We start from the raw sequence: 12,420 nt of genomic DNA on the forward strand, positions 1-12,420 counted from the left end.
ATGATTCCTTTCTTTTCTTCTTTTTGCAAAATTGTGTTAGCAGTTCTAGGTCTTGATAGAATTTCATTAAATCGATAGACCTATTTGGGGAGGATTGACACAGCTTTACTATGGTGCACCTCTACCACTGGATGTAATAGCTTTGGAATGAGATTAGAAAGTAGTAGTTTTGTAGAGAAAGTGCTCAAAGTACTTAAATTGGACAGAGACAGTTGTTTATAACTAGCAAAATGTCAACTTCGCTCCCTCCCCTTTTGGTGCTAAAAACCACCATTAATAGAGCAATGGAAATGGAAGCAATTGTTCATTTATTCATAAATGGATTCACTTAATATCCTATGAGTGTGTGTTTATCCTATGAGGCACTATTTAGTCACTGGAATACATTGGTAAATGAGACAGGCAATGTCCCTGCTATCATTGACCTTATGTTTCTGTGGGGGAAAGGTAAATAATCAAATAATCACTTAAGTGATATGCAGAGAATTAAAATAGGTGGATATTAAAATACAAGAGTGATAGCCCTGGCCAGTGTGGCTCTGTTGGTTGAGAGTTGTCCCATGCACCCAAAGATCGCCCGTTTCAATTCCCAGTCAGGGCACGTACCTAGGTTGTGGGCTCAGTCCCCTGTGGGGGTGCGTGTGGGAGGCAACCCAGTCAGTGTTTCTCTCTCACATTGATGTTTCTCTCTCCCTCTCCTTTCCTCTCTCTAAAAATTAATAAAAACATATTTTTTAGAAAACATGCCTTTATTTAAAAAATAGGAGAGTGATGGAGTGGCTACTTGAGATCTCATTTGTGGTTAGATCTGAATGTTAAAGAAGAGTAAATCTTAGGAAGAAAAGGGAGAAGACTGTTCCAGTCAGAGGGAACAGCAAGTGCAGTGGTACGGTACAGGGACACCATGGGTATATGGGAAGAAGGAAAAGGGGACCCAGTGACTGGAGTGCAGTGAGAGTGAGGGAGGAAAAGAGGGAGGGAAGGACTGCCTAGATAGCAATAGATAGGTATGGATAGGTACAGAGGCATTCAGTGAGTAGGCTGGGGTCAGATCAGCTGGGACTTCATAAGCCATGGTGAGGAGTATGATTTTTATTCTGTGAGTAATAAATCATCGGAAGATTTTGAACAGGGGAGTGAAAAGCTTTGCTGTTTTAAATGATGACTCAGTTGTTGTATGGAGAAGAGACTGTACGTGTAGGCCAGGATAAAAGTGGGAAGATGAATTAGGAAGCTATTTCAGTTCAGGTGAAAATGATGATGCTAGGAAAGGATTCAGGATATATTTTAGAGGTAGAGTTAATAGGGTATGTTGACAGTCTGTATGTCAGGACTGAATTGTTTCCTTTTAGAGCTTGGGTAGATGGTTATTGGTGTTCAGTGAGATGGGCAAGACTTGGGAAAAGAGTAGGTTTTGGGGAAAAAATTCATAGTTCAGCCTTGATCATTTATTGTCATTGATGGCAGTCATTAATTGGATAGACAAGTATAGAGTCCAGGTAGAGAACAGGATTGTAGTTATAGAATGGTGATCTGTATATAGACATTATTTAGAGTCATGAAACTCGGAGAGGCCACTTAGAAGAAAGTGCGGTGAAAAACAAGGGAGCTGAGTACAAAGCCACAGAGCCCTGGAGTTTTATGAGGTTTGGAAGAAGTGGAGGCAGAGTCAGCAAAGACTAAGAAGGTTTAGCCATTGGTGCCTGTCTCTTTTTAGTTTTTCCCCTTGAATTCATTAACTTGAAAATATTAAAGAAAATGCAGTACCCTTAAATTTTGTTTGATGTGATGGACAAACAATAGTTAGAATTTTTATATGAGTAACAGTGTAATGGTTTCATTAAGAAAATTCATTATACAGTCAAATCTCAGTTCTCAGACATCTCCCATCTCAAACAATTCAGTTCTTGACTAAGTTTTTCATGGAAAAAATGTCTCAGTTGTTGAACAAAACTTTGGTTCTTGATCCGACAGCCCTGTATCATCAGTCACATCTCTCTCAGGTGCCAAACAGAGGAGAGAATGTGCGAGTATGAGTCAGGTTACCACTAAACCTCACATTGTTAACATCTCAGGAAATTGTGCTGTGAATATTTTCATGGTTTTTTTGCTTTTGTTGCTACTTATTATTATTAAATACATACAGTAAGTTACCGTGGGTCCTAAGAAGGTTAGTGATAGCAAAGTGAAAAGGAAAGTTATGAGAACGGTAGAGCTTAGACATATACTATATATAAGAAGGTTAAAATGAAATCATTTGGGGGTCTGGAGTGGATTCCATAATTCAATTTACATTATTATTATTTTTTATTTGAAATACAACTGTATTCTGACTCTGAATGAAAGGAGTGGGAATGAAAGTAGCAAACAAGGTTCTCCACTGAGGGTGTTGCGACTGCAGCATTCTTAGAGCTGAAACTCAGCAAGAAAACAACTGCGTTCCAAACAGCTAAATATGTAAGGTCCAAAAAATGAAGGTATTTTAACTGCCACATTCACTCTGAAGCCCATTCATCTCTCAGCATCCCAAAGATCAAGCACAGGTTCTACTTAGCTATATAATAAAGTGGCAAACACGCGGCACCACTGATATCACAGGACAGTTGCCTATAAAACTAGACTTCTGACACTGGGCTCCAGCTTCCCTCTCACAGCTCATCATCTTCGTTTGGGAGCACAGTGGTCTGAGCAACCTCTAGATCATGCTCATACTATGCTGCCAGGGCCGGGTCCATGGCAACCTCTGGTGGGGCAAGAGCAGGCATCGCAACAAACTCCAAGTTAGGGTCTCCAATGAGGTTCCTAGCAAGCCAGAGGAAGGGCTTTTCAAAGTTGTAGTCATTTTTGGCAGAAATGTCGTAGTACTAAAAATTCTTTCGGTGGAAGACAATTGATTTTGCCTTAACTTTCCTGTCCTTAATGTCCACTTTGTTGCCACACAAGATGATGGGGATGTTTTCACACACTCGTACCAGATCTCTATGCCAGTTAGGCACATTCTTGTAAGTAACTCTCGAGGTTACATCAAACATAATAATGGCTCATTGCGCTTGGATGTAGTAGCCGTCTCTCAGTCCCCCAAACTTCTCCTGGCCCGCCGTGTCCCACACATTGAACTTAATAGGCCCTCTGTTGATGTGGAACACAAGGGGATGGACCTCGACCCCCAGGGTGGCTACATACTTCTCAGATTCACCCGTCAGATGGCGTTTCACGAAGGTCGTTTTCCCAGTCCCGCTGTCGCCAACCAACACAAGTTTGAAGTGAACTTGGGGTTCTCCTTGGGCGGCCATGGCGATGTCGCTTCTAGAAGTGTCTCCAGGGCCGTCTGACTGGGAGCTGGAAAGATGGTGGAAGACTACGTTATTTTTAATAGGAAAAATTGATTAGATTTTCAAACAAATCGCTTCTTGAACAGGCTTCTTTAACAAATTAAGTTTGAGAACTGAGGCTCCACTGTACTTAAAGCAGTTGAGGAACTACTTTGGGTCTAGCATAATGCTAAAATTAGGGAAGACAACAAAAGAAATGTAAAAAAAAAAAAAGACCTTTTACCGAACTTTGGTAAAAAGTGAAGTAAAAAAGAAGAATACAGTGAAGCTCTGGCAGTTGGAGAGGATTTCTTGGATTAGTTGGGGCTTGAAGAATAGGTAGGACGTAAGCAGGCCGAGGAGAAGAGCAAGTCAAGGTAATAGAATAAGGTATGTCGGAAAGAAAATCGGCTTTAAGTCAGAAGAGCTGGTTTGAATGTGGCTCTGTCACTTAATAGCTTTGTGACATCACAGGGCTGCTGTGAAGATGAAGACTGTTAATTGTTTCATCTCTAATGGTAATGTACTAGTTTTTGTGTTGGGTGGCTGGTTCACAGATACTCATTTTTTAAACTTGCTTCATAAGTTCTTACCTATAGTGCCTAGCTCATTGTAAGGCATTCAGTAAATTGTAGGTGGTAATTATTACTTTGCTCCAGTTGTAACACTAACATGGCAAAAGGAGATGACAATGCCTGCCCTGCAGGAATTTTGTTTTCAGTGATTAGTTCTTCTTAAATGAATAAAAACATTCTGTGCCCTAGTGCCTAAATTTGTGGTACAGGTACAAATAAAGAGGTCAGGGAAGGCATCTTTGTTGGGCCTTATTGTGGCAATGAAACTAAATGTAAGAAAAAGGTAAGATTTGGATAGGCAGGGAGGGCAGGCTAGGCATTCCATACTGAGAGAACTTTTATTTCATTATTTTATTTTACATTTGTTTATTTTTATGGATAGCAAAGCATATACATAACTGCCACTGCTAAAGAAATCATTAGTAACACTTAAAGATTCTCATTCTTTTTTTTTTTTTAAATATATCTTTATTGACTTCAGAGAGAGGAAAGGAAAGGGAGAGAGATAACCAGAAACATCAATGATGAGAGAGTCATTGATCGAGCCCACAACCCGGGCATGTACCCTGACCAGGAATTGAACCCTGATTGCCTGGATTCTAGGTTGAGGCTCAACCGTTGAGCCACACCCGGCCGGGCAAGATTCTCATTCTGAAACTTTTATAATGTTATAATTGAATTTACCTTTCTCCCTCTACAATTTATTGAAATTTTGCCTGCTCTCTGACTTTATTTTTGGAGTGTCTTTTTTAAAAATATGGAATTGCTTTTATGATATACCTAGGTTTAATGTCCGTTATGGGTTTTCTCTTACAAATAACAAAGCCCCCTCTATTTTATGTTGTAAGATTTATTGTTAGAAAGGCAGCGCAGTTTTCTGAAATTTCCTTGGTTAGTCTCCCATCATATCTTTAGATTATTTGGATCTCAACTGGTTATAATTCATGTGCATATGTGGGGTGCTAGGATGACTTTTTGTTTTGGAAAACAGTGCCATCAGAGTTCTTGTACAGCCTGTGCTGAAATTGAGTTGTCTTAATACAATGCACTCTTCTCTCTCAGTCACTGTCATGGTTTGTAAATAGCCAGACCCTAGGTCATGCTGCTTTTCTGCAGCTGTCTTTCTTGGTTACTGGATGTCAGATGCTTTTCATTTTCCTTTAAGGGAATCTGGTTTAATTGCATATCTACTAGAATACTTTGCACCACCAGCTAGGTGGTTGAGAGCATTCCAGTAGCCTTGCTTATTGATACATAATCAGTTCAATGAAATTGTGCAGTGTTATGATGAATTTTATAATTTTGATAGTAAAAGTTAACATTTACTGAGTGCTCTTGTGTCATGCACTCTGCTAAGAAGCTTTAAAATATGGACTTTTTCCATTTTCAATGTCACAACAACTCAATGAGGTGAGTACTGCTTTTATTCCCACTTTACATGTGAGATGGAGGTTAATTTCCTATCCCAAGGTTACACACTTAGAAAGTGGTGGATCAGGGATTTGAACCCAAGCAGTCTGATTTTGGGGCCTATTCTCTTATCCACTATGCTTTACAGTCTTCTCAGATAATGTCTTTCTTGGAAACTGTCATAGTGGGAATTTTATTTTAGCTTTTATGTGTTACTTTGTATGAGGGCATTGGAAGCTATTAAGTTCCTGTTAGGGATTTTATAGTTGCACTCATCACCTTGTGTGAAGGGTTGGCCTTTGTATTAGTTAAGTAACCCTAGCTGTTGAATTAGAGCCCTGAAATACATTGGCTAAAACCCCTAAATACAGTGCATAATAGTTCAGAGCAGGTGTCCATGTCAGTATGTGGCTCACTTTTATATAGGCATTTAGTGACCTCAGGCCGTTGCAGATAGACTAGGAGGTAAGGTGCCATTCTTTAGTATTTTGAGTAGTACATCAATGTTGAAATGTTCTTCATGAAGTGAATTTTTAGCAGCAGAATTTGGGGTAAATCAGATTTAGGATTGGAAGCTGTGGACTGTGGCAGAATGTTAAGTATTTGTACAGATGGTTTAGTAATCAGAAAGTTAAGCAGTGACTTCTACACATTCCCATTTTAATATAACAGAGTCAGCAAGCTCATTCTGGTTGACTTTTTTTTTTTTTTCTTGAAACCTCATCTTGCTGGGCACTCTATTCCTAAATTATTTTGTAAGAGGTGAATTTTTTAGTACTGCTGAATTTTTTTTTATTAATTTATCTTTATTGTTGAAAGTATTACAAATGTCCCTTTTATCCCCCCATAGTATAGCTGAATTTTGATTGATAGAAGTAGCATGGTTTAAATTTATTTTCCATATAGCAAACTAGCCTTCCAACATCCCCTACAGCTTTAGTTTTGCCATGAAAGGGACACAAAAATACCATTTTATTTGCATCTGGTTGGTGACCTATATATAGCTCTCTGGGATAACAGTGTATTTCCCTGAAGTTGTACCTTAAGTGATCCAGTCTTTTCTTAGGTTTTCCGTTGTTATGACAAGATATCAATAGAAATACAGTGGCTGCATCATAAATTCACTAAAGCCTAATTGAGGTCTTTATAAAACACAAACTAGCATTCTTTGAATGCTTTCGTAAGAATAAATACAGTTATGCATATCTTCTGTAATCCATTATTTTATCATATACACTCTGAATTAAATAATAGACTAAAAAATAGACTGAATTTTTAAAAAAGGTCTATTCTTCAATTTCTGCAGCTTTGTTTTTCACTCTTTGGAAGAGTATTTGTAAAATTTTGGCTTCCACCACAGACAAGAAACGCAGGCAAGTGTCCTGCTAAAATTCTGTTTGTGCCTCTTTATTTGCCTAAAACGATGGTCTAGTACTTTCAACCCATTTTAATGCAATTCAGTTACAGTGAATTATATGGTATGTCATTTGAATCCTGGCCATAATGTGCTCTTGTATTCACTTGTATTTATAACCCCAATTACCTAGTACCAAAAACATTAAACTAGTTGGACAAGTACAAAATACATAAGATGAGGTGAGGCACTTATGTTGTGTTACTGTTTAAAAAAAAACAAACTAACCAAAAACCCAACAAAAAAGCAACAGCTTGGGAGGGGGCTGTAGGCCTACGAAGGAGGATGGGAGGAAGAGCGCTGGGCACTTTCAGTCATGAGCCCAGGGCTTGAGTCTGAGCCTTGCTAATCGCTGTTTGGTGACCTTGGGCAAGAGAATTCAGCTTTTTGGGTCTTAGTTTTCTCTTTTGAGAAATAAGGATCCTGTAGTCTTTTTGACCAGTTTTAGCAGTCTTTGATTCTTACCTCCTAGTTCTTATTCGCCTGATGTGTTTCCTGACTCGTCAAGAGAAGGTTAACTGTATAGCTGCCAGCTCTTTATTATTCTAACTAAACTAGTTTTAAAGGAGGCATGATATTGGAAGTATTTAGTTTCTCAATTGTACCTCACTGCTGTTACTATGAAACAAGCTTGTGAATGGGGAAGACAGACCAAACACTTTGAAAACCTAATCAGTGAAAGGAAATCACCCAGGTACCTATCTTTCTATGACAGTCCTTTGAATTTTCATTTTCATGCAGAGGGCAGTAACATCAGTTAATGAGTATGTTGTATATGAACTTTCTCGTATAAGTCAATGCAATTGCTGTTATAGCCTTCTCTAAGTATTTTATTATTAAAAAGTTTAAACATGCAAAAAAGTTGAATTGTACCATGAACAATATATTCTGCAAGTAGTTCAACCTAAACAATTAACATTTTCTTTTACTTGCTTTATCACATATCTGTCCATCTATTCATCACACTGTTCATCTATAAATTCATCTTATTTTTGATGTATTTTGACATAAGTTGCAGACATCTTTATAGTTTACTCCTAAACACTTCAACATGCAGACAGTTAGCTGGAGTTCAATACTTGTTTATACTTTTTTTAAAGTGTGGCTTGAACGGTAGTCATTAGTTGAGCACTTGACATTTTCCAGGGTATGTGCTAGTCTGGCAGATAGATGAAGACACAACTTCTGCCTTCGTGGCACTAATAGGATAAGTAGATATATGTGTAAAAAAGTAAATCCAGTGTTATACTTGGACCTTTTAGTTGCAAGTAATAGGAACCATCAATATCTAAAGAGATAGATCTTGCTTTCAGAACTCAAGGACAGGAATACACTGGGGCTTTAGGAAGGACTGGAACCAAGAACTAGAAGACCCACCTCTTTCACTCTATCTGTTCATTGCTTTCTCCTCTTTTTAGTACATATGGTAGAATATGCCCCACCCTACCCAGCTTTGCTTTTAAAACTAACAGTTCTCAGCCACACAGACACTAATTTTCTAATTTTGATTCCAATTTCCTGGGAGGTAGAATCTGATTGGCCCAGCCCTGGCCCAGCTATGTTTGAGGACAGAGTTTTGAAGTATATATCTCCAGTTGGAAACCTGTTTTTGTGGATAGAGAAAAGTTGTGGGGATAGAAGAGACAGTTCCTAGAGCAAGTGTGGGGATATTATAAGTGAGGCTGACATTGAAAAATGTTTCTAGCTACAAGTGTGCTAAATAATTCCATAGACAAGAATAGGAATAGCATAGAAGGGGAATGAATCACTATTTAGGGGTGAAAGGGGGGTCAGGTGGAGCTTCCTGGAGAAACTGATGGCTGAGTTGCATTTTGAAAGATAAATTGAAGTACAGCTGTGGTAAGGAAGGATATGCTTTACAGAAAAGCAGCAGTAGAAAGGTAGAAATGGCATAATGTTTTTAGGTAATTATAAGCATGTTAGTACAATTGTAGTATAATTTTTGAAGTGGGGCAGGTTTGTTAGAGGGGGGCAGATAGATGATAGCTAGATAGCTAGATAGCTAGATAGCTAGATAGCTAGATAGCTAGATAGCTAGATAGCTAGATAGCTAGATAGCTAGATAGCTAGATAGCTAGATAGCTAGATAGATAGATAGATAGATAGATAGATAGATAGATAGATAGATAGATAGATAGATAGATAGATAGATAGATAATCAGGGCCAGTTCATGGAGAACCATACCTTGAGAAGCCAGGAAGAGTAGGTGACAATCAGATTTGTTTCCGTAAGAAATAATTTCATTGGATGAACTGGAGGCAGTTTCATCCTAATGAGATTCTGGACTAAGAAAATAGCAGCAAAAAAGAAGAGAGAAGATATTTAGGTAGTAAAATCCTTAGTACTTGGGATTTACTGGATGTAGGGGGAGAAGGGGAAGCCCCTAATCTTCTGACCTGGTTGACTAGGTGAATTGGGATACCAGCCAAAATAAATATAGGAGACTGAGGTGCTATTAGTGGTATAGTTCCTGACCTAGCTTTTACCTATAATTACAAGGGCACTTTTTTTTAGGACTACTAAATTATGCTTCTATGTTTTATGCATTTTTCTATACATAAGTTATATTTCACAGTCTAAAATGTTAAAGAGCAAAAACAGGAGAAAATATCTTTTTCCCAAACATATCTTTAGGATTGGACATTTGCATTACGGGTGTCCGTGCAACCCTTTTCAGTTGGAGATGTGTAGAAGGCAGTTGGATATGGAATCTGAAGTACAGGAGAGAGGAATGGGATGTCCATACAGGAAGTGATTAGATTAAGACTGTGCTTCTCAAGCATGGCTGTATATTAGAATCTTGGAGAGTTTTAAAAAATACTGATAACCTAGATCCCACCCCAGACCAATTAAATTGGTTTCTGGGTGTGCTAGGGCATTGCATCTAGCTTAAAAATGTCCTATGTGCTTCTTAATTTAATGCTCAGAGATGTAACCACTGGCTTATAGGAAGATCACTTATTACCTACATTCAATAACTGAGTGGGTTTTGCAGAGGATTTTGTAATTGCTTTAAAACTCATTATAGGTTTATCTTTTTTTTCTTTCTTTTCTTTTTTTTTTTTTTACATAATTCTTATGCCTTGTGCTGTCCCCCATTAATACCTGAAATTTTAAAAAACTATGCTTTTTGTTAAAATGATGTACATGTGTTTGTGAAGAAAAATGTGTAGAAACAAATTGTTTTAATTAAAACAATTTTAAAACAGGAGCTTTCCTTTGATGAAATGGCTATGTCTCTTCTAATTTCAATTACTAATAGTGTATAGTCTTTGCAGCCAAACATAGAAAATTGCCTCACCAGCTGCAGTGTCTTTGAATAGTAAATATGAAGGACAATGATTGGTAAATTGATTGTGTGTGTGTTGTAGTCTGAAAGGCGGACAGCTGTAAATGGTGAGAAATTGTTTCTGATGTATGGGATAGGGAAAGACAATTGCTCACTTGTCTGCCTTTTCATTCCCTCACTGCATGGCTTTATAATTCATCAGGGTCCTGTATCTATCAATAAGTATTTATTAGCACCTGTAATATGCCTAGGAGTATATTAGGAGATTTATGTGAATTACTAAATAGGTAAAATAAATAGATAAAAACTCATGGAACTTGCCAATATTTGAGTTGGGGAAGGCATATAAATGACAGCTGAATGCAACATTATTTGATAATTATAAGAATCCATTTGTTGTTCAGAAACTGGAATGATTTCTTGAGCTTGGGCATTTAGGGATGACTTACACATAGATGATCATTCTGACAGACTGGCCTCTGGTTCTTTGAACTCTCCTCCTCAAGTGATCTTGTTTTCCATGGACCTCAGTTAGACCATGGACCACACATCCATTGATCTTTCCACTGTTCATTGTCTTTTATCTTGATGTTTTCACTTCCTTTCTCACCCTGCTTAAATTTCTAGTTGATCATTATACAAACTCCTCTGCATATACTCTCAACTCCCATGTCCTTCTTTCTTTATTATATTCACTTGACAAAACTTACAACCCTGGTTAAATCTGACTCTTCTACTCTGTACTGGTATCATAGCATCTGAACATAGCTGGAAAACGTGTGCACACTCACTCCCATACCTATGCTAACTGATCTTATCTTTAAATTCATGACCTTGCACCTCACGTGGGTCCTTAATGCTACCAGTCAGAGTACCTAGTCCATTCTATCACTCTCCTAGATAGCTCTTTTATACCACTCCCTTTCCCTTAAACCGGTAACACCTCTCCCATTCAGCTGATGACTTTGCTTCCTACTTCACTAAGTAAACCGAAGCACTCTCTATCCATGCATTCTGCCCTCCTGTTACCATAAATGTACTCTCTGTGTGTCTGTCAAAGACAGCCCTTCACTTGTGTCCTAGATACCGTCCCCTCTCAATTACTCAAGGGTATTTCTCCAAGAATCCCTCCAACTTTTATGCATCACAATTTTTTTTCTTTCTTGGATCATTCATCAGCATATAAATGTGTTATTTTTCCTACCTTCAAGATACTTTCTCTTGACCCCACTTTCACTGCCAGGTACTGTTCCATTTATTTGCCTTTCTTTGTAGCAAAACTCCTAGAAATAGTTGTCTCTGTTCAACTGCTTCTCATTTTTTCCTCCTGTTCTCTCTTTATTATTTTTTATTGAGATATTATTCATATACCATAAAATTCACCATTTTAGGTGTACAGCTCAGGTTTTAGTATATTTACAAAGTTGTGCATCCATCGCTACTATCTAAATCCAGCGCCTTTTCTCATCCATGAGAAACTCCATACCCCTTAGCAGACTCTCACTGTTCCTTTCGTTTCCCCAGTTCCTAGTAACCACTGATTCTGTTTTTTATCTCTGTGGATCTACCCATTCTGGACATTTTTATATAAATGGAGTTATACAATGTGTGACCACTTGTGTCTGGCTTCTTTTACTTAGCCTAATGTTTTCAAGGTTCATCCATGTCATAGCTTGTATCAGAACTTCATTCCTTTTTAAGGCTGAATAATATTCCATTGTGTGAACATGTAATACATTTTGTTTATCCATCAGTTGATGGACATTTGGGTTGTTTCGTCTTGTTGTCTTGAAATACACTCCTGTGAACATTCATATTAGGTTTTTGTGTGAATGTGTGTTTCCAATTCTCTTAGATGCATACCTAGGAGTAGAATTGCTGGGTCTTATGGTAACCTTGTGTTTAACATTTTCAGGAACTATCAAACTATTTTCCGAAATGACAGCATTTTACATTCCCACCAGCAGTGTAACCACTGGGTTACAGAAAGATCACTTATTACCTATATTCTGTGATTGAGAGGTAGGGTTATGCAAAGAGGATTTTGTAATTGCTTTAGAACTTGGTGTAGGTTTACCTTTTTTTCCTGATATAATTCTTATGCCTTGTGTTCTTCTCCATTAATACCTGGAATTTAGAAAAGGATGCTTTTTGTTAAAATAATGATGTACAAGTGTTCTTGGAGAAAAATGTGTGGAAGATACAAACTGTTTTAAGTAAAACAGTTTTAAAACAGAAGCTTTCCTTTGATGAAATGGTTGTGTCTCCTCTAATTCCAGTTACTAATAGTGAATAGTCCTTGCAGCCAAACAGAAAATTGCCCCACCAGCTGCAGTGCCTTTGAAGAGTAAATATGAAGGTTCTGACTTGAAACACTGGCAGACCCCGAGACCTAGGGC

The 12,420-nt window shown here is 37.9% G+C and overlaps 1 protein-coding gene and 1 pseudogene across 5 annotated transcripts in view; one reads left to right on the plus strand and one right to left on the minus strand.

Moving 5' to 3' along the window:
* STRBP (spermatid perinuclear RNA binding protein) overlaps positions 1-12,420 on the plus strand; it is a 122,529-nt gene that overhangs the window by 21,300 nt on the left and 88,809 nt on the right. The gene's annotated exons all lie outside the window — the stretch shown is intronic.
* On the minus strand, positions 2,445-3,344 carry LOC308563621 (GTP-binding nuclear protein Ran pseudogene; annotated as a pseudogene). The gene has a single exon. The product of its transcript is annotated as a GTP-binding nuclear protein Ran pseudogene (transcript).

Source organism: Miniopterus schreibersii (genome assembly GCF_964146895.1).
Source record: "Miniopterus schreibersii genome assembly, chromosome: 11".
NCBI lineage: Eukaryota > Metazoa > Chordata > Mammalia > Chiroptera > Miniopteridae > Miniopterus > Miniopterus schreibersii.